At 37.0% G+C, this 22,509-nt stretch overlaps 1 protein-coding gene across 10 annotated transcripts in view; it reads right to left on the bottom strand.

Annotated features, from left to right (window-relative positions):
* Window positions 1-22,509, bottom strand: part of ENOX2 (ecto-NOX disulfide-thiol exchanger 2) — a 288,955-nt gene that overhangs the window by 186,325 nt on the left and 80,121 nt on the right. The gene's annotated exons all lie outside the window — the stretch shown is intronic.

Raw genomic sequence — 22,509 nt, 5'->3', positions numbered from 1 at the left:
GGCCAAATTACTGCATCAGCTTCATCTCTTGCCACTTACCCCCAAGCATGCTTTAATTCATTATACTAAACTTCTCAGATTCCTCAAACATGCTATTCCTTTTCCTGCCTCTGTACTGCTTTAGAAAAAACTTTATTTTATTGTAGTAGTAACACTTAACATGAGCTCTACCTTCTTAACAAAATTTTAAGTGTACAATACAGTATTGTTAATTATAGGCATGATCTCTAGAATTTATTCATCTTGCATAGTTCAAACTTTTTGACTGTTGATTAGCAATTTTCCATTTCTGCTGCCACTCAGCTATGGCAGCTACCATTATACTCTCTGGTTCTATGAGTTTGACTATTTTAGATACCTCATACAGGTGGAATCATGAAACATGTGACCTTCTGTGGCTAGTTTATTTCATTTAGCATAACATCTTCAAGCTTTATTCATATTCTTGCATATTGCAGGATTTTCTTCTTAAGTTGAATAATATTCTACTATATGTATATACCATGCTTTCTTTGTTCATTCATTTGTTGGATGTTTAGGTTGTTTCCATATCTTGGCTATTGTGAATAATGCTTCACAATGTTGGACTGCTAATATCTTTTCAACATATTGATTTCAATTTATTCAGATAAATACTCAGAAGTGGGATTGCTGGATCATACGGTAGTTCTATTTCTAATTTTTTGAGGAGCCACCATACATTTTCCATAGCAGTTGCAACAGCATACAAGGGTAATTCCACATCCATGCTAACACTTCTCTTTGTCTTTTATAATAGCCATCCTCATAGGTATAAAATAATATCTCATAGTTTTCATTTGCATTACCCTAATGATTAGTGATGCTGAGCACCTTTTCATATACTTGCTGGCCATTTGTATACCTTCTTTGGAGAAATGTCTATTTAAGTCTTTGGTGGTGGTGGTGTTCAGTCGCCCAGTCATGTCTGACTCTGTGACCCCATGGACTGTAGCACTTAAGTGTGCAGACTAAAGCATTTAAGTCTTTAGCTCATTTTAAAAATTGGGTTTTAGGGGTTTTTTTTCTATTGAGTTATAGAAGTTCTTGGTATAGTTTTGAAATTAACCTCTTGTGTTTTCTCCCATTCAGTAGGTTGAGTTTCACTCAGTTGATTGTTTCCTTTGGTATGCTAATGCTTTTTAGTTTGATGGCATACCACTTGTTTATTTTTGCCTTTGTTGTCTGTGCTTTTGGTGTCATATCATAATATCACTGCCAAGACCAATGTCATGACGCTTTTCCTCTAGATTTTCTCCTAGGGATTTTACAGTTTCAGGCTTTACATTTAAATCTTTAATCCATTTTGTGTTGAGTTTTGTGTACTGTGTAAGATATGGGTCTAAATCCATTCTTTCATATGTGGATATCAGTTTTCTCATCACCATGTATCGAACATACTATCTTTCTCCTATTGTACACACTGGCACCCGTACTGAAGATCTAATGACAATATATGGGTGAATTTATTTCGGGGGCTTTCTATTCTGTACTTCTGTACATATAATTTCCTCTGCCTGAAACACAATTCTCTCTTTTCTCCACCTGGAAAGCTTTTACTCAACCTTCAAAACCGTGCTCAAGTGTGACTTCTTCAGTGAAATGTTTCCTAATCCCCAAAAGCTCTCTCTACAGGAGTAGACAGAACCTTAAAAAAAAAAAAAATCAGATCATTTATTTTAGGATCTCAGGTTCCATTCTTGATGTTTATAGGTTTGTAGGTATGCTGGGTGAGGGGTTGTCAATATCTGATTCTTGCCTTTAGAAAGTTCATGCTTATGGCAGAATGAAGGACACACTGGAGGTGAGAAGGCACTCAAGACAGAGAGACCAGTTACGATACCAAAGTGATACAGTGGAGAGAAGACAGTAGTATAACCTCAGATAGTAGCAATGAATAGAAAGAAACAGATATCAGAGATATTCATGAAATGAAATTATCTGGATTTGGTGTTTGATTGAATCTGGAAGTTGAGGGGAAGAGAGGAGTCCAAGGATGATCCATTTTAAAGTTCTTAAGTTGCAGTCCTAAAAATCCTGCAAGGTTTGGGAGTTCAGCATGAGAGAAAGCACACTCCATTGGAAGCATATCCACAAAGCTACAGTGAAAAAGAAAACTGCTTCCAATCTCTATTTGCCATGGCATAAAGACTTCCAGGAAACACCATCAAAAGGCTTACACTTGACCTTTACTATGTATTCTTAGCAAAGCCTGTCAAAAGGTATCAATTCATCCCGAAAAAAAATAAAGCATAATTGTCTAAGAGGCAGGATAACATAGTATTGGGCTATAGAGGGAGAATAACATTTTATTAATAGGTGTCAGACTTGGCTTATTTTGTCTGCAGCATTTACTGATGAAAGTGTCTTTGAAGGTCAGAAATACTTAATAGATTCCTTCTCTTTCCCCTGTATACTTCTTATTCTCCTCTCCCCCAACAACTCTTCAAAATGGTCTTATAGAAAACCTTGCATTTTAATAGCAGTTGTCTCTTGGTTATTATCATATGTTGGATTAAGCTGACAATTCTTGTAACAATACTCAAAGAAAGTTTGAAAAAATTAATGCTATGTTGTTTTTCTCCCTGCCAAAGAATATAGTATTGTAATTGTCTCCTGGAGAAGAAGCACTCTAATCATCTTTAACTTTAAAGTAAATTCATTTCAGGAAGATGCTTTGAGACAAATAATTGACAGAGCAAATCAGGGCTTCTAGGAGATTGTGAAGTGATGGATTGAAGAGAATGCCATAGCCAAATTCAGTTCTGTGAACATTTTCAACTTAAGAGTTTCTCTGCAACAAAACAGCACTGTTAAGTCACGTTCTGTTGTGGAAGATAGGCCTTAAACATTGAGCAGATTCTTAATACCTAATGGTTCTAGGCACCACAGAGGCAACACACATACAGCTCAATTATTCAAATTAAACAATAGAAGAAGCTGTTATACCAGGTGAAGTCAGAGTGTGAAAGTACAGTAACTTTCCAAAATTGTGTTTAAAAAGAATCCAGGACTGGAAAACACTTAAGAAGCCTCTTATTCCAACTGATGTCATTGGAATCTCAGATTGGTCTCAAAAGTCAAAGGTCATTCCAACTTTCACTCCCTCCCTAATCGAATCCATCTCCATCCTCCATTGTTGTCATTTTGTTATTTTTGGAGCCTCTCCTGTTCAAGGCTTGGGGAAATACATCATCTGGAGACAGATTTGGATTGGTACATTTACAGCCTTGGTAAATTAACAAGGTCAGAATTTCCTGGAAATTTGGCATGTTTCTAAGTTGACGGTGGAAAGAAAAAATGGACTAGCAATGAATTAAGGCCTCAGATACTTGACCAAGGAGCCTAGCTTACTGGGCAGATGCAAAGCATGAGCATAAAGCCATAGTGCAGTAAACCAGTTCTATTTAAGGATCCTCCCTTTGGGCTTCTAAAAGGCAACTGTCTTTTTTGATACACATGTGACCCACATCTGGTTTTCTATAAAGTGAATGGTGCCAAAAGCAGTTCTTACATTCTCTTGTTTTTCACCAGCTACTTCCTGTCTCAACTCAGTCACAAACCTCACAGACTTGTTAGGAGTATCTTCAGAAGAGAGTGAGACTTTAAGGCAGTGTATCATTGCTGGACACATATTAAAATTACCTGGGGAACTTTTTAAACTTAACCAATGCCTGTGCCCGACCCCCAGAGTTCTCATTTCATTGTTTAGGGTAGGGCCACCAGGTGATTCTAACGGGTACAGCCAGGACTTAAAACAACTGCTCTAAAGGAAGCAAATGAGTATACACTACCCAAAGTGTTGTGTTTTTTTTTTTTAAGTTAAAACCAAATAACAAAGAATAAGTTCATTTATTCATTACCTACAATATGAAGGACACTGTATTGGTTGTGTAGTATAAATAGGTTAGACATAAACTTGTCTGGTTTATGATGCTTCTATGGAAAAGATGGAAAAATAAGATTAGAAGGGTTTCTAGCAACCAAAAGAAACTCGTACCAAAACCTGAAGTCTTAGAAAAAATTCAGGTAAGATATTAGCACAGAATTATGTTCTTTTCCTTGGTATAGGAGATAGCAGCTAAAATGCTTCAGAAATATTGTGTCGGTTTTCTTATCTACAGAAAAAGATTCCACACTGCTTTGGGGGTTGGTCCCCAATCTCACAACCCTTGGGACCCCAGGCCAGTCATCCATGCCCTCAAGTAGATCATTCATTTACTCCACTACACGTACAATGTCATGAAGGATGTTGGGAAGCACTGTGTCTAAACTACAACTACATTTAAATAAAATCAGGCTGCAGTGTGGTTTGCTTATATTACCTGTTACCTCAATGATTCCTCAGTGAACGTTAGGAAGGGTCTGGTAAACTAAAAAATGCAAAGCAAGCAGTTAAGTATAGTGGAAGAACAGGGAACAAAGACACAAGCTCTGGTCTCTGCTCTTCCATTAACTTAGTTGGAGAACCTTGGGCAAGTCATTCTTGGTCAAGGTTTCCTCATGTGAAAGATGAGTGTTGTACCATACAACCTCTGAGCTCTGCATTTAAGATACAACAACAATAACAGACGTGTATATGGAAGACATTAATAGACACCTGATATAAAACTCAGTAATGGGGCAGAAAACAAGAGAGGACAGAGACCTCAATGAATGCCTTCTTGGTACCACCTACTCACAACTTATTTTGCATGTAAGTAAAAGATTTAATAGTAGTACAATTAAGGTACCCTGAAAAAAAAACGAGCATTTCCATCACTGCTCCAAAAAAAAAGATCTCCTTAAGAATTTTGCTAATTATAGACAAGAACTTGTAAGTATAGAAAAGTTGTTTTTTTAATAAGATGTTTAAATACCAATATATTTCCCAAGTAACTGGCTATCAAATAATATCATTTAGAGCACAAGTGTTGTGAAACTCAGAATAAGAGTTTAATGCTGAAATACTAAAAGCATGTCTAACATGTTAGGAATAAATTACTCTAATTGACCAAAGCTTTGCTCACCTACGAGACATTTCAAAATGTAATGATGTGCTGACAAAACTACTTGTATCCCTCTGCCAAAGTTATAGGACTGCTGTTAAATCCAAAGTATGGTATTTGTATATACATAAGAGCAGGCAACAATTACAATCCAGAGATATTTTAAATTTAATCTTTTTTTATTTATTAGTATTGCTATATAGCAATGAGCATTGAGAAAAAAACTAATCAGTGTGCATTATGCAACAATCAGGCAAAATACTCTAATCCTCTGTCATTCTCTTTCCTTGGCCCCTGGGTACTCATTAAAGGTTAATTTATTTAAATCTCTCAAACATTCATTTCAATCTACTTTAATAAACTAATGAATCTTTGGAACTTTGCCTAATCAGCTTATGTTTTCTATTTTAGTACATCTACAAAATGTCTTTTTCTAAAGCTCATTCTTAATAGTTATCTTCCCTCTTGGATATAGAATTGTACTTCAGTAACAACCTGATTTGAGCATTTGGTAACACATAACCTTATCCAACACACAGAGAATGCCTGTGGTTTGCCTATTGCTCTTAAACACAGTTACATTTTAGAGGATAGTGAATTGATTTATGTTTAGTAGGGATAATAATCCTGCAAATTGAAATGGTCATTTTGCAGCTTAGTGGGAGTGACAATTACATTGAAGAAAAGCTTCTAACAACTTTGGTGCTTGTCAAATGTCATGAGGGCCTGTCAGTGAAACAACTCCATTTTGGTCACTGCAAATCAGAGCAATGCATGGTACATGTCATGTGGATTGGCAAACATAAGAGAAGTCTTTAAAAGAGTAGCATCATCTAAATGGAGTCAAAATTTGTACCTTATAACCTGTTCAACTGCCATGTGAAATACATTTTATTTAATGGTAACTTTAGGGAGTCTTTCATGTAATGGCCATTAAGTTGAATGTTCTCAGGGTGGTGGCTGACATCTGGGAACTGCACTCCACCCTGTATACCACAATGCCAGAAACCAAAATCTTGGAGCACTTAGGACATTATTTCTAACACTTTTTCTCTAACAATTGACATTATAGAATTTTACAGCTTATCAAGTGCTTACACAACATCCTTATGATGGAAGAGGGGATTAATGTCCTTAGTTATAAAGGAGAAAACTGCTTTAGCTCAGAGGAGTTTCAGTGATTTACCCAAAGTTATAACATGACTGTGTGGGGGAGTGGGAACCCAGACCCTCTGGCTACAGATCATTCCCCTGTACCATGGTGCCTTACCTGTAGGATCCGTGTTGGGGTTAATGTTTTTACTGTTGCATGGTTCACCAGTGATGAAAGAAAAATTGTAAAAGTTACCTCCAAGATGTTTTGACAGTAAATAAATCAAATTGACTAAAAAATAATTATGATAAACTATACAACATAACTGATCTTCATAATATAGTAATTCACTGAAGTGTAACTTCATGCGTAAGAGCTGGAATTCTTAATTTTAAGTTTTGCTTTCATTTGACATACAAATTAGTAAAAATAATGAATGTACTCCCCACCCTTGATCTAGATTTCAAATATTTAAATTTCTGGTGAAAGTAGATGCTTGGCTCTAAGTTAAATTGCTAAAGGTTTTCAAGTTGTCACCTCTGTTTTTTCAAACAGTAACTCCAGGGAATTACCTTTCCAAGTCCATCGTTCATTCATTTCTCGTCTGTCCACCCATTCATTTATCCAATCATCCAGATGACATTTACGGAATGCCTACCTGGAGCCAAGCAACAGGACTGACATGGACCCTACTTGAAGCTCCGAATGCTGCCTTACATCCTCAGACTAAGAACTCCTTGAAGACAGGAATTCTGTCATTTTGCACAGAATATAGCCAGTTCTATTTGCAGAAAATCACTTAAACACTCTTTTGACAGTGAGATTTCTGACTTCCTGGCCACCCACATGCCCCTCCAGACATATGGGAGTTAGGGGAAGAAATAGCAGAGTCCGCTTATCAAATCTGACCTTTGGATAATGACTCCAGTTCTCCCATCCGAGATTGCTGCCGCTCTGCCTTGTGGTCAACAAAGTGATTCAGCTCAAAACAGCAATATATCTGTTGCTGCTTCCCAGATATCTTCTAGCAAGCTACACTTTTAAAGATGGTTACTTCTGCCCTTCAGCACAGTGGTGAACTGCATCAGCAAATGTACTGTCTCATCTGACTCCGAGAGAAGTAGATGCTTATACACAAGAGTGTAGATACATTTGAAAAAGCTGCCAAATCAGGAACGTGACTGTTGTCACTAGATGCTTGACTTTCTTATAGTAACATAATAACTCACATTCAGAGACTGCTATTATCTTTTCAACTCTCCGTCACATGCACCTCAAAGTTACCTTGTGAGGTGACCAGAGAAGGCATGATTGATTATACAGTTAACGTTTGAAAATCCAAAGCTCAGAGAGGCTAGGTGATTTATTTCAAGTTTCACAGCAAGCCAGTGGCAGAGTTGGGTCTCCCAACTACCATTCCAGGGATCAGGCTGTTTGTGCTCCTTGTCATCAGGGGAGTTGTAATTTTAAGAATTTCTAGGAGTCATGAAAAATCAACCAATTATCTCAGTTTGTACCATTGCCTACTTAGTTATTTAGAAATGATTATCTAGGAATAAGAAGTGAGGGAAACCAGCATGGTAAACAGGCAATTCTGAACAGGAAACTTCCTTCAAGCAGACTGAACCTTAATTGCAATGCTTCCAAACTGAACATTAATTAAGCCCAAAAAGGTAGGGTTTAAATAAACAAAAACAATGGTACACACATTTTCTCTGTATTAGAAATCTTTTTAGTTCTGCAAGGATGGAGTAAGTCATGCCGTGATACATCTTTTACTCACAAAAATGAAGATTATGAGTAGCTGATACCACTCACAAGGCATATTTGTGTTTTCTAGGCTTCCTCTAAAATATAAGAATATTGGCTTCACATATATTTGACATAAAACGTTTTTTGTTGGACCATATATAATATTTTAAAGGTCAAGAGTTTATATTTAAAAAAACAACGGTCTTCCTACTTCTATTATCATTTGTTCTTTAATTCTTCAAAATAGGTTTGCCGAACACGCTGTTGTTAAAATATCTTATTAAGCAATATATATATATATACACACATATATATATATAAAACAATATATATTTTCTCCAAAGAATAGCAAGGAGAGAAAAGAAAGCCTTCCTCGATGATCAATGCAAAGAAATAGAGGAAAATAATAGAATGGGAATGGGAAAGACTAGAGATCTCTTCAAGAAAATCAGAGACACCAAGGGAACATTTCATGCAAAGATGGGCACAATAAAGGACAGAAATGATATGGACTTAACAGAAGCAGACGATATTAAGAAGAGGTGGCAAGAATACACAGAAGAACTATACAAAAAAGATCTTCATGACCCAGATAACCATGATGGTGTGATCACTCACCAAGAGCCAGACATCCTGGAATGTAAAGTCAAGTGGGCCTTAAGAAGCATCACTACAAACAAAGCTAGTGGAGGTGATGGAATTCCAGTTGAGCTATTTCAAATCCTAAAAGATGATGCTGTCAAAGTGCTGCACTCAATTTGCCAGTCAATTTGGAAAACTCAGCAGTGGCCACAGGACTGGAAAAGGTCAGTTTTCATTCCAATCCCAAAGAAAAGCAATGCCAAAGAATGTTCAGACTAACACAATTGCACTCATCTCACATGCTAGCAAAGTAATGTCAAAATTCTCCAAGTGAGGCTTCAATAGTACATGAACTGTGAACTTCCAGATGTTCAAGCTGGGTTTAGAAAAGGTAGAAGAACCAGAGATCAAATTGCCAACATCTGCTGGATCATCGAAAAAGCAAGAGAGTTCCAGAAAAACAACTATTTCTGTTTTATTAACTATACCAAAGCCGTTGACTGTGTGGATCACAATGAACTGGAAAATTCTTCAAGAGATGGGAATACCAGACCACCTTACCTGCCTCCTGAGAAATCTGTATGCAGGTCAAGAAGCAACAGTTGGAATTGGACATGGAACAACAGACTGGTTCCAAATAGGAAAAGGAGTATGTCAAGGCTGTATATTATCACTCTGCTTATTTAACTTAAATGCAGAGTACATCATGTGAAATGCCAGGCTGGATGAAGCACAAGCTGGAATCAAGATTGCCGGGAGAAATATCAATAACCTCAGAAATGCAGTTGACACCACCCTTATGTCAGAAAGCAAAGAAGATCTAAAGAGTCTCTTGATGAAAGTGAAAGAGGAAAGTGAAAAAGTTGGCTTAAAACTCAACATTCAGAAAATGAAGATCATGGCATCCAGTCCCATCACTTCATGGCAAATAGATGGGCAAACAATGGAAACAGTGAGAGATTTTATTTTCTTGGGCTCCAAAATCACTGCAGATGGTGACTGCAGTCATGAAATTAAAAGGCATTTGCTCCTTGAAAAGCTATGACCAACCTAGACAGCATATTAAAAATCAGGGATGTTACTTTGCCGACAATGGTCCATCTAGTCAAAGCTATGGTTTTTTCCAGTAGTCACGTATGGATGTGAGAGTTGGACTATAAAGAAAGCTGAGTGTCAAAGAATTGATGCTTTTGAACTGTGGTGTTGGAGAAGACTCTTGAGAGTCCCTTGGACTGCAAGGAGATCCAACCAGTCAATCCAAAAGGAAATCAGTCCTGAATATTCATTGGAAGGACTGATGCTGAAGCTGAAACTCCAATACTTTGGCCACCTGATGCGAAGAACTGATTCACTAGAAAAGGCCCTGATGCTGGAAAAGATTGAAGTCAGGAGGAGAAGGGGATGACACAGAATGAGATGGTTGGATGGCATCACTGGTTTGATGGACATGAGTTTGAGCAATTCCGGGAGTTGGTGATGGACAGGGAAGCCTGGGGTGCTGCAGTCCTTGGGGTCGCAAAGTGTCAGACACAACTGAGTGACTGAACTGAACTGATCAAGCAAAATTACATTTTTTCATCTTTCTAATCCTTTTCTTTTTGAAGATTACATAAGATTTCATAACTGTCTTTTCTAAGTCTCTGACTTCTTTCTCCCTCACCATAACTAAACCACAGACTATATTACACACATACATTTTATTAAAATAAATGTCACTTTAAAGGCTTTCTGGACCACCACAAAAGATAGCCAATTTACCCATGATGAAAACCCTTTGCATTTCAAAAATATGTATTACAATAACATGATTAGATCTCTAATTCATAAATAAGCCAAAAAATGACATATGTGGCTTAATTATCAATCCCAAATAATTAGTCTGGGGGCAAGGAAATGAATTAAATGGAACACAGCCCAGACATCCTAGCAAAGGGGATTATAGATAGGAGCTGGGAGGTCAAACAGGTATGTTAGCGTTAATGAAAACCAAACTTGCTAGAGGTGATTTGGAACAATGAAAAATGCTGACTACGACCACCACCAAAAAAAAAAAAAAACATGACATATTATTGTAAATGTCACATTAAATTGTTTAATCTACCCCTTCCCAGGGACCAACAGACATTTTGTTTGGTATAGTATATTTTTCGAGCCTAATACAGCGATAAAGGGGTCTGAAAAACAGAACTTTCTGAACTTAAAGGGTTGATTTCCTCCCTTATTTTGCCCTCCCCTCCACCAAAGCTATACAATTAGTTCACCTTTTTGCAGGGGAAAGAGGTTGTGAAGAAAAATGAAATTCATATAGACATCAAACGTCTCATTTTGGCCCATGGTTTCTGTCTCCTTCCCCATCAGAATCTTTACCAGAGCATTAATAGCTAGCAAAATTGTCTGATGAAAGTACAATTTTTCCATTTCTTCCCTGCCCACTCTCTGGTCAAAACCAGAACTAAAGAGCAGAATGGAAAATAAAGATGAGCAAGGGTATGGATAACCCACAAACCAGATAATGAGCTCCTGAATAATCAAGATTTGACTTAAACCTCCATTTATTTCTTACTTAAACCTATCAGACTATACTTTTCTTTAGCACCTTAACCACAGCATTGCAGTATATCTCTAAGTCCTTGTTTGGCAGAATAGGAGCGGGTCACGATGGTCAAAATTTGTTAACAGACTCTCTTGACACTCCCTCTATTATTTTTCCTGTCTGTGGCAGCCAAAGGTGATGCTAATTTTGATAGGAGTCTTGAACACTATAAAAGATGGTGGGCAACTGGAGTAGTACTTCTCATGCCCATAAGCAAGGATGAGTTGATTCATTAGAAATCAACATTTCAGGAACCTCCATATGTTAATATATTGACTAATAGCCTTTTGGGAATTAAGAATGAGTTTTCCCTTTCAATGTGTACACCAGACTTCAGCTGTGGAGGATATGTTTCTTTGCATTTACCTACAACACTTCCCTTTGATTCTGCTTTATACCTTTTTGTCCCCTTCTCTCTCTAACTTCATATTCCTTAATGTGGTGGGGCCTCTGCATGAAAATACTATTCATGCCCTGCCACTAAGTAGTTGATTTCATCTTGGAATTCATATCAGTCTATGACAGGCTTCCTGTTAGAGCTACTCTACACAGATCCAGATTCTTTTTCCAGCTCCATGTTCTCAAACCTGCTATCTTCCCTGCTACATAAACCATTACTATCTCAATTCCCAGAGATCTCACACTTTCCAGTAAAACTGCCTGTTCCACTACAATGATGGTTTCAAGGCACCTTTGGACTTCATAACTGCTTTTCCGTATTCTCAAAAACATGATTTCTACAAATAATATCATCAATAAAAGGAAAATAGTAAACATGTCTTGAAGACATTTAAGCTGAATGTGGTGGAAGAGCAAGAGAAAATAGTCCAGAATTCCTTAAGTTATAGAAAGATAGCTTTCTAGGGAAGATGGCTGAGATGGCATCAGTAACTAAATATTCCTTCTGACCATGCCAACACTATTAGCACCTTTTTCTTACCATGGATGTCTATTTCATGCTCTACTTGCACTCCTTGTTTTATAATGGTTTCAGGTCATGTTGTATAAGCATAGTTTCTTTCTCCTAAGCAGATGGCATCTTGTCTGCTCACCATGCCCCTATTCCCTGCACCGGTGTGCACACACATGCTCACACACTGTAGTATATCATACCACACTGTGTACTCCATAAACACTCAATACATGCCTGGTGACATATTTTATAACAGTTCTCTGGATATCTTTCCCTAATAAAAACTCATTCTCTTTCCACCACTCCTTGTTCTTGCTTCCTTAGAGAAATGGAACTGAGGTAGACATAGTGAATGGAGTTACTTCATTTAGGGAGCAATGCTGATGTCAAAACCCAAAGCAGAGTTCTGTTTTGTGATGACAGTTATTGTTCCTGCTTGCAGTTGAAGGGGAAGAGAGGAAAACAAAATTGGAAATATTTATTCTCAAAGCTTTACTGTAAATAAATAAGCAATTTTATCAGAAACAAGTGATCCATAATTGCCATGCCTAAACTGCAATGATATGCTTAACTGGTATAGTTCACACAGACAAACTGGCATCTGTTTGTGCAACTCCTTTTATTAGAATGAGCAAGGTGCAGTCTTGGGGTGTATCATCATTTAAAGGAAGGGTGCTAAGGGGTAGAGCAGATAGAATCAGCAATATTCTTGCTCTAGTATACAAGGTTTCACTCACATTTAACCTCTGCTCAGGGAAGAGGAAAAATCTACAACCTGTCATGCCAACAGTCTATTATCACACTTTCTTTCTTCATTCCAACCTTCCTACTGTTACGGAACACCACCACCATTAACACTGCCATTGCGTGAATGAGTAGGGAATTGCTAGCTCTGATTTACCAAAAAAGTATCTTCCACTTAACAGATTCAAATAAATTTAACATCATGTACAAACTAAACAAAAGTAATTAACAACACATGAATAAGGAATATATAATTGCATAAATATTTCTATAAATTCCTGTGGCAATGAAGAGCAATGAGTGGTCTACAGAATGTTAAAACATTAACAATGCATCATAAGAATTTTTTAAGGAGTTTTCCCAAATCAGCAAGGAGTACCACAATGTAACTTTATCATTAGTTGAGCTTGAGTTCTGCTTCTAGAATTACCAGTGACTCACTAAGAGGCTGAAAAACTCATTGAACTAGAACTCCTGTTCACGATTTTTATTCTGAAATATCCCAATGGGGTTCAAGGACTGAAAGAACTTCATTAATTAAAATCCTACACATGAAGTCCAAGAGAAAAAGTACCAACAGTAAGTAGTGCTTTACAGTTTACAGAGGTGAAAAAAGTGAAAAGTGAAAGTGAAGTCGCTCAGTCGTGTCTGACTCTTTGCAACCCCATGGACTGTAGCCTATCAGGCTTCTCCATCCATGGGCTTTTCAAGGCAAGAGTACTGGAGTGGGTTGCCATTTCCTTATTTCACATCATTCCATATTGAAGTTTTATAACTCTAGGGGTTGGAGTAGGTATGCTGTTGTTTAGTCACCTAGTCATGTCTGACACTTAGCAACTCCATGGACTATAGCCCACCAGTCTCCTCTGTCCACGGGATTTCCTAGGCAAGAATATTGGAGTGGGTTGCCATTTACTTCTCCAGGAGAACTTTCTGACCAGGGTTTGAACCCCGTCTCCTGCATTGGCAGGCAGATTCTTCACCACTGAACCTCTAGAGAAGCCCGGGAATAGGAATAGCAGGTATTATTATTATTACTTTAAAAAAAATGAGAAAACTGGGGTATAAGGAGATTAATTTGCCCAATGAAGCTTATAAGGGGTTAAACTGGTCTGAAGGCTGAAAATTTAGTATTCTAGCACCTAACACAGTGCCTGACATATAAGTACTCAATTAATATTTGTTAATTGACTGAATGAATGAATATATCACTTTACCTCCCCTAACTACATTTACTCATTTGCAAATAGTTCAATAGTTACATTCCAGTGTAGTTGACGAGGCCTTTTATTTTCAAGTAGGAAGCAAAAAGCCACTGCGACAGTAATGAAGACCAGTGCAGCCAATAAATAAATAAATATTTTTTAAAAGCCACTGTGAAGAATAATGCAACCATATATTTTGATAACATAAGGTTTGTGAGCTGAAAGAATAAGATAATCTGTGTCCAGCTACTGTGCAGTTAGGAGTAGAGCTGGTGAAAACTTTGTGGAATCTTTAAAAAATGATGAATTGATTATCATGATTGTTTTGTGAGGTAGGGACTGAGTGGGAAAAGGAAATTTTGGAAAGGTACTGGAGCTCCCAATATGAAAGTAAACAATGCCTCTTACTTGTCAGGCCTTCCATTCTTTCACAGTCAGAGAAAGGAAGTCTTAAAGTTGGCAGGGACTTTGGCAGTCACCTGATCTAACACCATTCCCGTCTTCCATTTTGCTGAGAACTCTAGGGTACTTGGAAGCGTACGTCATGGCTCTTTAAGGGGAAATCCAGGACTAGACTCCAGTTTCCTTATTGACATAACTCCTCATAGGAGGATTTGGGATTCATATGCTCTCTATAGGTGCCATCTAAAGAGATTTTCTATCATCTAAAGCCCTTCCCTAACCAAAGTGATCATTGTATTATCTCTACTTGGGAATATATGGTTCCCTTAGAGTACAGCTTAGGTGTCAACAGATACTATTATAGATGAATGCTTCCTGACCTCCCAGAAGATCAGAGTGGTGTGGTAGAAGAACAAAGGCTCTTGTGTCAAACTATCTAGCATAACAAACCTGCCTTGCCACTTATTGACATGTAACTTTGGGTAAGATAATTAAAATGACTCCCTGAACATCAGTTTCTTTATCTGTAAATGAAGGTATTGTACCTCAGAGAACTTTTGAGATAATCAAATAAAGCATGGTCAACAGAAGATCTGATATACATCAAAACACTCAATAAAAATGAGTTACCTTTTACTCACTCTTCCTTACTTGCAGTTATCCAAGGGATCTGAGTTAACACTGGTCTCAGTGAGACTTGGATAACTTTCCTTTCATTCAATTAACAGACATTTATTGAGCAATTATTACACACTAGGCTCTGAAAATACAACAGGGAAGAAAATCCAGTCCTCGTGAAGCTCACATTCTAGTAGTGGATACAGAAAATAAAATCAATAAGTAAAACATATTGTATATAAAACACTGATAAACGCCTCATTCAAATACAGGAAGTAAATTACATTAGGTCTAATAGCAGAAACTTCAACCTACTCATTTTCTAGGATACACTTGGCACTTTGTCTTCTCCACTTTTTTTAAGAACTAGGACACACACAAAAGCTAAGACTTCTTTACATAGCCCCTTCTAATCTTGAGATGTGAAGATAAGTGAGATAGAATATGGGTAAGTGAGCTGTATATGTGAACAGGTTAGACAATATTTCTGGCTTATTGAATTAGTAGGAGAGCAGGTTCCAATATTTAGCCATAAAGATGGAATAAATAAGCAAACAAAAATACACACAAAGCACCACCAATTTGATTTAAAAAAGGGCATATGCAGTTTAGGAAGGAAATTTCAAAAGTTATAACACCTGCAAAGCTCTCAGATATCTGTTATTCATTGTTTAACAAGAAAGCAGACCCCAAACTTTGGCAATAATTATTTTGGTAGGATAGAAAATAGCCTAACAAGACCCTTCTGGAAATAACCCTATAACATAAGGACCTCTCCTTAATTTGTATTATCCAAGTGCAGTTTCTTTTTTTTTTTTTAATTTTTTATTTTTTATTTTTTAATATTATTTTATTAGTTGGAGGCCAATCACTTTACAACATTTCAGTGGGTTTTGTCATACATTGACATGAATCAGCCATATAGTTACACGTATTCCCCATCCCGATCCCCCCTCCCACCTCCCTCCCCACCCGACTCCTCAGGGTCCTCCCAGTGCACCAGGCCCGAGCACCTGACTCATGTATCCCACCTGGGCTGGTGGTCCGTTTCACCATAGATAGTATACATGCTGTTCTTTCAAAACATCCCACCCTCACGTTCTCCCCCAGAGTTCAAAAGTCTGTTCTGTCCAAGTGCAGTTTCTATTGCATTACTGAGCTATGGAATGTAGAACTAGAGACTAAACTAGCAATTTCATATCTCTCTTAGTATACCATAGAATGCACATTTATGACAGGCTCCTAATTACCTTAGTGTGTGATACAAAGATCATTAGGTTTTTAGTTGTTTTTAATTATCTAAGGGTGATCAATATTTTCTTCAAAATCCTCTGGCTTGGAAGTGAGTTCCTGTTAAGTTCCAACTGACCAACAAGTGACAAAAGGAGCAAGTGATAATATTCATGAGTTTTCTTAAGCGTATTAATAGAGACATATTGCTTTAGCTACCTAAAGATATCAGAAAATTACAATTTGTTTCATCTTTGTTGAGAGCTGCACTATCTATTCCATTACAGAGGAGGAGCTGATTTATGTGTAGCTGTTGAAAACACAATGAACCAGTCACCACAATTTTAACAAGTGTTGATGCTGGAATACCCACTTCAGATAGCATCTCTAACGCTGTCATGAAGAAAGTTTACAGTACACTACCTAAAGTAATGATGCTAGTTCCACATTTGCCAAGACTGGTGTCACTTCTATAGTACAAGGTTCCACTGGGGTGGCAATGAAAATTTGCTCTTTCATGGTCTTTTAAACAAGGCCAAGGTGTATGTCCTAGAATGCTGTTTTTTGTTCTCTTCTTATTATCTAAGCTCTATAGCCATTAGACTGGGCTAATATGAAGTTTGTTTTGGTTGTCCACAAATAAGTCATTCTTTGCATGTGTCTTCCTCTTCTCATTCTTTATATATGAAAATTGTGGCTAGAACAATTTACAAGGAAGATAACAGTTACCATTAGGAAAGGGGCATATCTTTATGACAAATGAATATAAAGCTTATACCCACAAGGTTACAGAATGTGTGTAGTGTTGTGTGTCTTTGTTTGGGGAACCTGCAGAACAGTTGTAAAAAAGTAGCCATAAAGCCATGTGCTGAGTATAAACAAAGGGCTCAAAAACACAGTGATTGATTCTTCAGTGACCTGTTTAATAAGTCAAATTTGAGCTGATTCTTAAAGAATACATAGAGCAGATGTGGGGGAGGAAAAATAGAGCAGAATATTTTAGGCAAAAGGGATTTCTGGAGCAAGGACACAAAGAACGTGCAAGTAAATTCAAGGAGAAGTTAGTGGTCTGTGAGGCTTGAATATAATGTAAAAGCGTGCTGAGGAGCAGAGCAGCCATGTCTATCCTTTATTTTGCTATGAGACTTGAATGGTATCTGATCTCCTGCATAGTTTTATTTGCATCACCTAGAAGGCCTATAGAAGAATATCACCCACACTAAGATTTTTGAATGAAACTGGGCTACTGGAAGATAGATGAAAAGGCAGGAAAAATGCAAACTGAGAGATAATCTGGAAATATAAATTGAACAATGAAAAGTAGAGAAATTATTTAAGGATGCTCACCTCAAACACACCGGAGACAGTATGGGGGTGTGGCAGTAGATCTTAGGGGTAGAATAGTTATTTCTGAGCCAGGATTTGGGCCTACAATGTTACAAGCAGAATCACATTTTTAAAAAGTCATCTAGTTGTGGCTTTGACTGCAAATCAGTGGGTAGTTTTCACATGGAACTGGAGCGCCAAAGGCAGTCATTTGCCAACAGAGATCAGTAGCTGTGATAAGGGTCATGTTTAAATACCAAGGGCAGTACTTTGTAAGTCAGATTCTGCTGATGGATTCATTTGACCAAGATCCACGTTTGACCAGCTCACCTCTACATGTAGACCTTCTGTTCTTTATTAAAGCAAAAACATTTTTTCTGACTTTCAGAACGTAGGACACTGATGGCTCTGGTGTTACAGAGTAGTACTGAGGGTTTCCCTCCAAACACACCTCACTATCTTCACTCCTTCCCTTCTGATCTAATACAATTTGTCTTCTTTCTTAATTCTTGTCTCTTCTCTTAGCTTAGGTCTTCCAAGAACATCTACAAGAGTTGTTTTAGCACAATTGATGACCTCCTTCTCCCCACAAAGGTTCAAAAGGAAGTACAGAGATATACTAGAAGACCTCCACGAGATACAAGTGGAGTTCTTGAAAATCTGCATCATCTGAAATTGGGAAAATTCTTAATAAACATTCAAAATCATTAGAACACATGCAAACCATTCCTTATCTCCACATGCCATAGAATTTTAGAGTTGGAATGGGCTGGAGAGACCACATAATTCAATTTACTCACTTCATATATGAAAAAAATTAGAGAGGTGAAATGACTTGTCCAAGGAATACAGTTATTGATAAATGAAGGAACTAACACTTAGATTTCCTGGGAAATTACTGTTTTTAAAGCTGAAAGGACATGTGCTAAATTATTTATTTACTTTTTAATTATGGCAAAAAAAAATCCATGTAACATGAGATCGACCCTCAACAAATTTTCAAGTGTACACTGCAGTATTGTTATTTACTGTACAATATGCAAATTCTTATACAGCAGGTCTCTAGAACTTTTTCATCTTGCATAACTTTAGTTTCTTTAATGGTCTGTTGCAGTTACATTTTTAGTGATGGCAATGCCAGAGCTTCCCAGGTAAACTCTTAAGCTTATTTTATATGAAGTCATATCAATATAATCTGGTGTTTTACTTCAAATTGCTTCATTTTAATTTAATGAGAAGGACTCCAGGTTGCATGGGAATGATACTCTCTTACAGACAATTTTATAAAGAATAGGACCTTGATACATTTTATTAAATTAAAATTTAAAAGTTCTGTTCAACAGAGGCAGCATAAGCAAAGTTCTAAGACAAGCCTCAGACTGGGAGATGATATTTACAAAGCACAAGGGATTCATATGCAGAATAGATAATCTCCTTCAAATTAGTAAGAAAAAGACTAACAACCAAATAGAATAACGGGCAGATGATATGAATAGGTAATTCATAGAAGAGGGAACCCACGTGGCCAATAAACACACAGAAGGATATTAAACCTCAACTAGTAAGTGACAGAATGTTCAATAAAACAGTGAGACATCATTTCATATGCACAAAATCGGCAAAATGCTTTAAGTCGGACAATACTGAATGCTGGAAAATGTGGAGGAATAGGAACCCTCTTATACTACTTGGGGAAGTATAAACACTTGTTATAGGTTGAACGTTTGTGTTTTTACAAAATGCGTGTATTGAAGTCCTTACCTCCAATGTGTTGGTATTAGGAGGTGGAGCCTTTGGGAGATAATGAAGTCATGAAGGTGGAACCCTCATAAATGGGATTAGTGTCCTTATAAAGAGATCCCAAAGAGTTCTCTAGCTCTCTTTTCTGCCATGTGAGGATACAAAAATTGACAGTTTGTAACCTGGAAGAGGGCTCTTACCAGAATGTGAGTGACCATGCTGGCACCCTGATAGCAGACTTCCAGTCTCTACAACTGTAAGAAATAAATTCCTATAAGCCACCCAGTCTGTGATACTTTGCTATAGAAGCCCGAGCTGTAACATTTGGAGAACAACTTGGCAATGTCTAATAGATATGAAGATACACATGCTCTGGAACCCAGAAATGCCACTTCAAGGTGAGAAAACACACAGACACAACAGACACACACAATGATGTGCTTTGGAGTACTTTTTGTAATAGTGACAAGTGAGAAAACAGAAAAGCTAAAAAGCCCATTGAAAAGGAAATGGATAAATATGTTGAGAAACAGTCGTTCATAAAATGAAACAGTCTATAGCTGCTAAACTGAATATGTATGTATATCAATATAGATAAGCCAGAAATATTGAGTGAAAAACAAGTTGCTTAATGATATATAAAGTATGATATAAATATTATAAAAATTGTTAACACAAAGCCTATGCCAAATGTGTTTCGAGATGCATACATGTTCACACCAACTTCAGGATAACAGTTCTTCTGAGGAGGAAGGAAGGAAAATGTGAACACAGAGACATACAAAGTAAACTTCAACTGTATTCTTAAAGGATTGTTAACAAATATGGAAAAAATTTGGTAAGTCTGTATGGTGGGTATAACTGTATACCAAGTTTTTCTCTATATTTGAAGCTTTATAATACAATACTTTCTGAAAGAATGGAGAAGTACATTTCCTTTACAACTATTGATACTCACTTGTGAAAACTAAAGTTAGCCATATGGTATAAAATTATGTCAATTCTGAACCCTGTTCTGTCAGCTATCAGCTAATGCAGTTCAAATCGAGAGAGAGAGAGCTGGGCTTAGGGTTCCTTTTTATTTCAAATATAGTCTCACAAAGAGATAAGCATATGCAATTACACATCATCAACTTTCACCATATATATTGTCAAGTGCACACCTGGATCACATTTTAAATCATTCATTTAACTTTAACAATCACCCATATAACTTTATACTTTAGCTGTCACCTTCTTTCCTAGACTTAAGCTCATGAGCCAAGAATCAGGCCTATTTTGATGAGTATAGTTTCCCCAGCAAAGCACAGTACCTGACACACAGTGGGAACTTGACAAATATCTGCTGAATATATAAACGAATGAATGGATGCATGCATAGCCACATATAAGTATGTGTTGATCAAATTCAACACAGTACAAAGTAACCATTTTTTAAAAGTATATTAGATAATGGGCTTCCCAGGTAGTGCTAGTGGTAAAGAAACCGCCTGCCAGTGTAGGAGACTTAAGAGATACAGGTTCGATCCCTGGGTGGGAAGATCCCCTGGAGGAAGGCATGGCAACCCACTCCAGTAATCTTGCCTGGAGTATCTCAAGGACAGAGGAGCCTGGCGGGCTACAGTCCATAGGATTGCAAAGAGTCAGACATGACTGAAGCGACTGAACATGCACAGACACAGATAATAACGTAAGGGTTTGTGTGTATGTTTCTTTAAATGTGATGGTGATGGACTGTATTATGCATATGTTTATGAAGAGGGAAGGACTTTCTAAAAGCACAAATACCTAAATATCTAAATAAAACACACATACGTAAATCTAAAAAATAATAATTTTTAGATTTATGTATTTATGCTCAAACTGTTTCCATCCATGTTTCATTTATTCTTACAACCTCTAAGAAAAATAGATAAGGACAGATATTATCACTGTTATTTTTCTGAAGGGGAAATGGATTGAGAGTGAACTGAACTTGCCCAACTGCAAATGGTATCCCAATATCCGAGTTGATGCTGCAGCCAGTATATTGGTAAGATTACAGTTATTATCCCAGTCATCTTAGAGTGGGAGAAACAGATACAAGCAAGCATCTGAGATAGAAAGAAAGCTCATAATTCATGCTCACTAATCTACTTTGCAGGCTCTAGCAAAGGTAATTTAACTTCTGAATTCAAGTTACGCACTTAACCAGCACACACATACAAAGAGATATTAGGACTGGGATAGAAGTTCACTTTGAGCTTTAAGTTGATAAAATTTTGCATTAACATTAGTCATTCCATTTAGTAGAAGAAATCAACAGACTGATTAGATGAAACACATCTAACAAGAATGACCAAAATTTCAGAAAGAATTAAATCTCAAATTATTAAGAAAAAATGTTGAGTCTGATTAATCTTTTTAATTAATACCATGTGGAAAATCACATTGAGGTTAAAATATATTAATTGCACTCCTTTTTGAGTTTTATATGATCTAGTTAAATCACCATTACACTAAAGCACTGAAATGAGCTACTATTCTCCATGTTGCTTTCCCTTAAGAAAATCAGTAAGAATCAGTTGGGTGTTTTCAAACCCAGGAAGCAAAGTAGGTATTGCTCCCAAAGCAGTTCTGAGGATCAACTATGAATAAAATTTTATTACATTTTCAGCCTCACCTGATGCCTTTCCATCAAAAGACTCAAGGACTTCATAGGAATGGCCACTTCCATAGAGTTTGATCAGTGGTGGTCCATGGAAGGTGCCTTTGTCCAGAAGGAAAGGCAAAGTTGACCTCCTTAGACTGAGAGCAGAGGGGATCAGACATACTCTGGTCCTGGGTTCTATTAACCCATTTTCAGTGGCAGATAATATTCAAACTCCAAAGGAAAATTTCAATGTTAAATGTATTCTATGTGCTTACAACATTTATTATAACAAATATCAATGTACACTTCTTTATTCTAGCCCTTCTAATGTACTTTACCCCCTCTCTAATGTACTTGCTTTTCATTTTAAGTCTTCCTCTCTTAAAAGGGCTACTTCTTTTTCTGTGCTCTAGGAAAATAATAAGGACAAAAGTTACTTAAACCTCAAGAGCTGACAAAAGAAGGTAAATATTAGGGCAGGGTGCCATAATTATAATAATTCTTTTTATTAAATGCCTACTACATGCCACAGGGCCACCCTGTAGCAAAATGATGTATTTTAAATATGGTGACAGGTGGTATGCATGCCTGCAAACAGAAGAAATCCCAAGCTCTCATATCTTTTATGGCCAAAAGGATGATGTAGAACTTGTTGGGATAATAATAATGGCTA

Source organism: Muntiacus reevesi, chromosome X (assembly GCF_963930625.1).
Source record: "Muntiacus reevesi chromosome X, mMunRee1.1, whole genome shotgun sequence".
Classification (NCBI taxonomy): domain Eukaryota; kingdom Metazoa; phylum Chordata; class Mammalia; order Artiodactyla; family Cervidae; genus Muntiacus; species Muntiacus reevesi.
The sequence above is the reverse complement of the archived record's forward strand: the minus strand, read 5'-3'. Positions and strand labels throughout refer to the sequence as shown.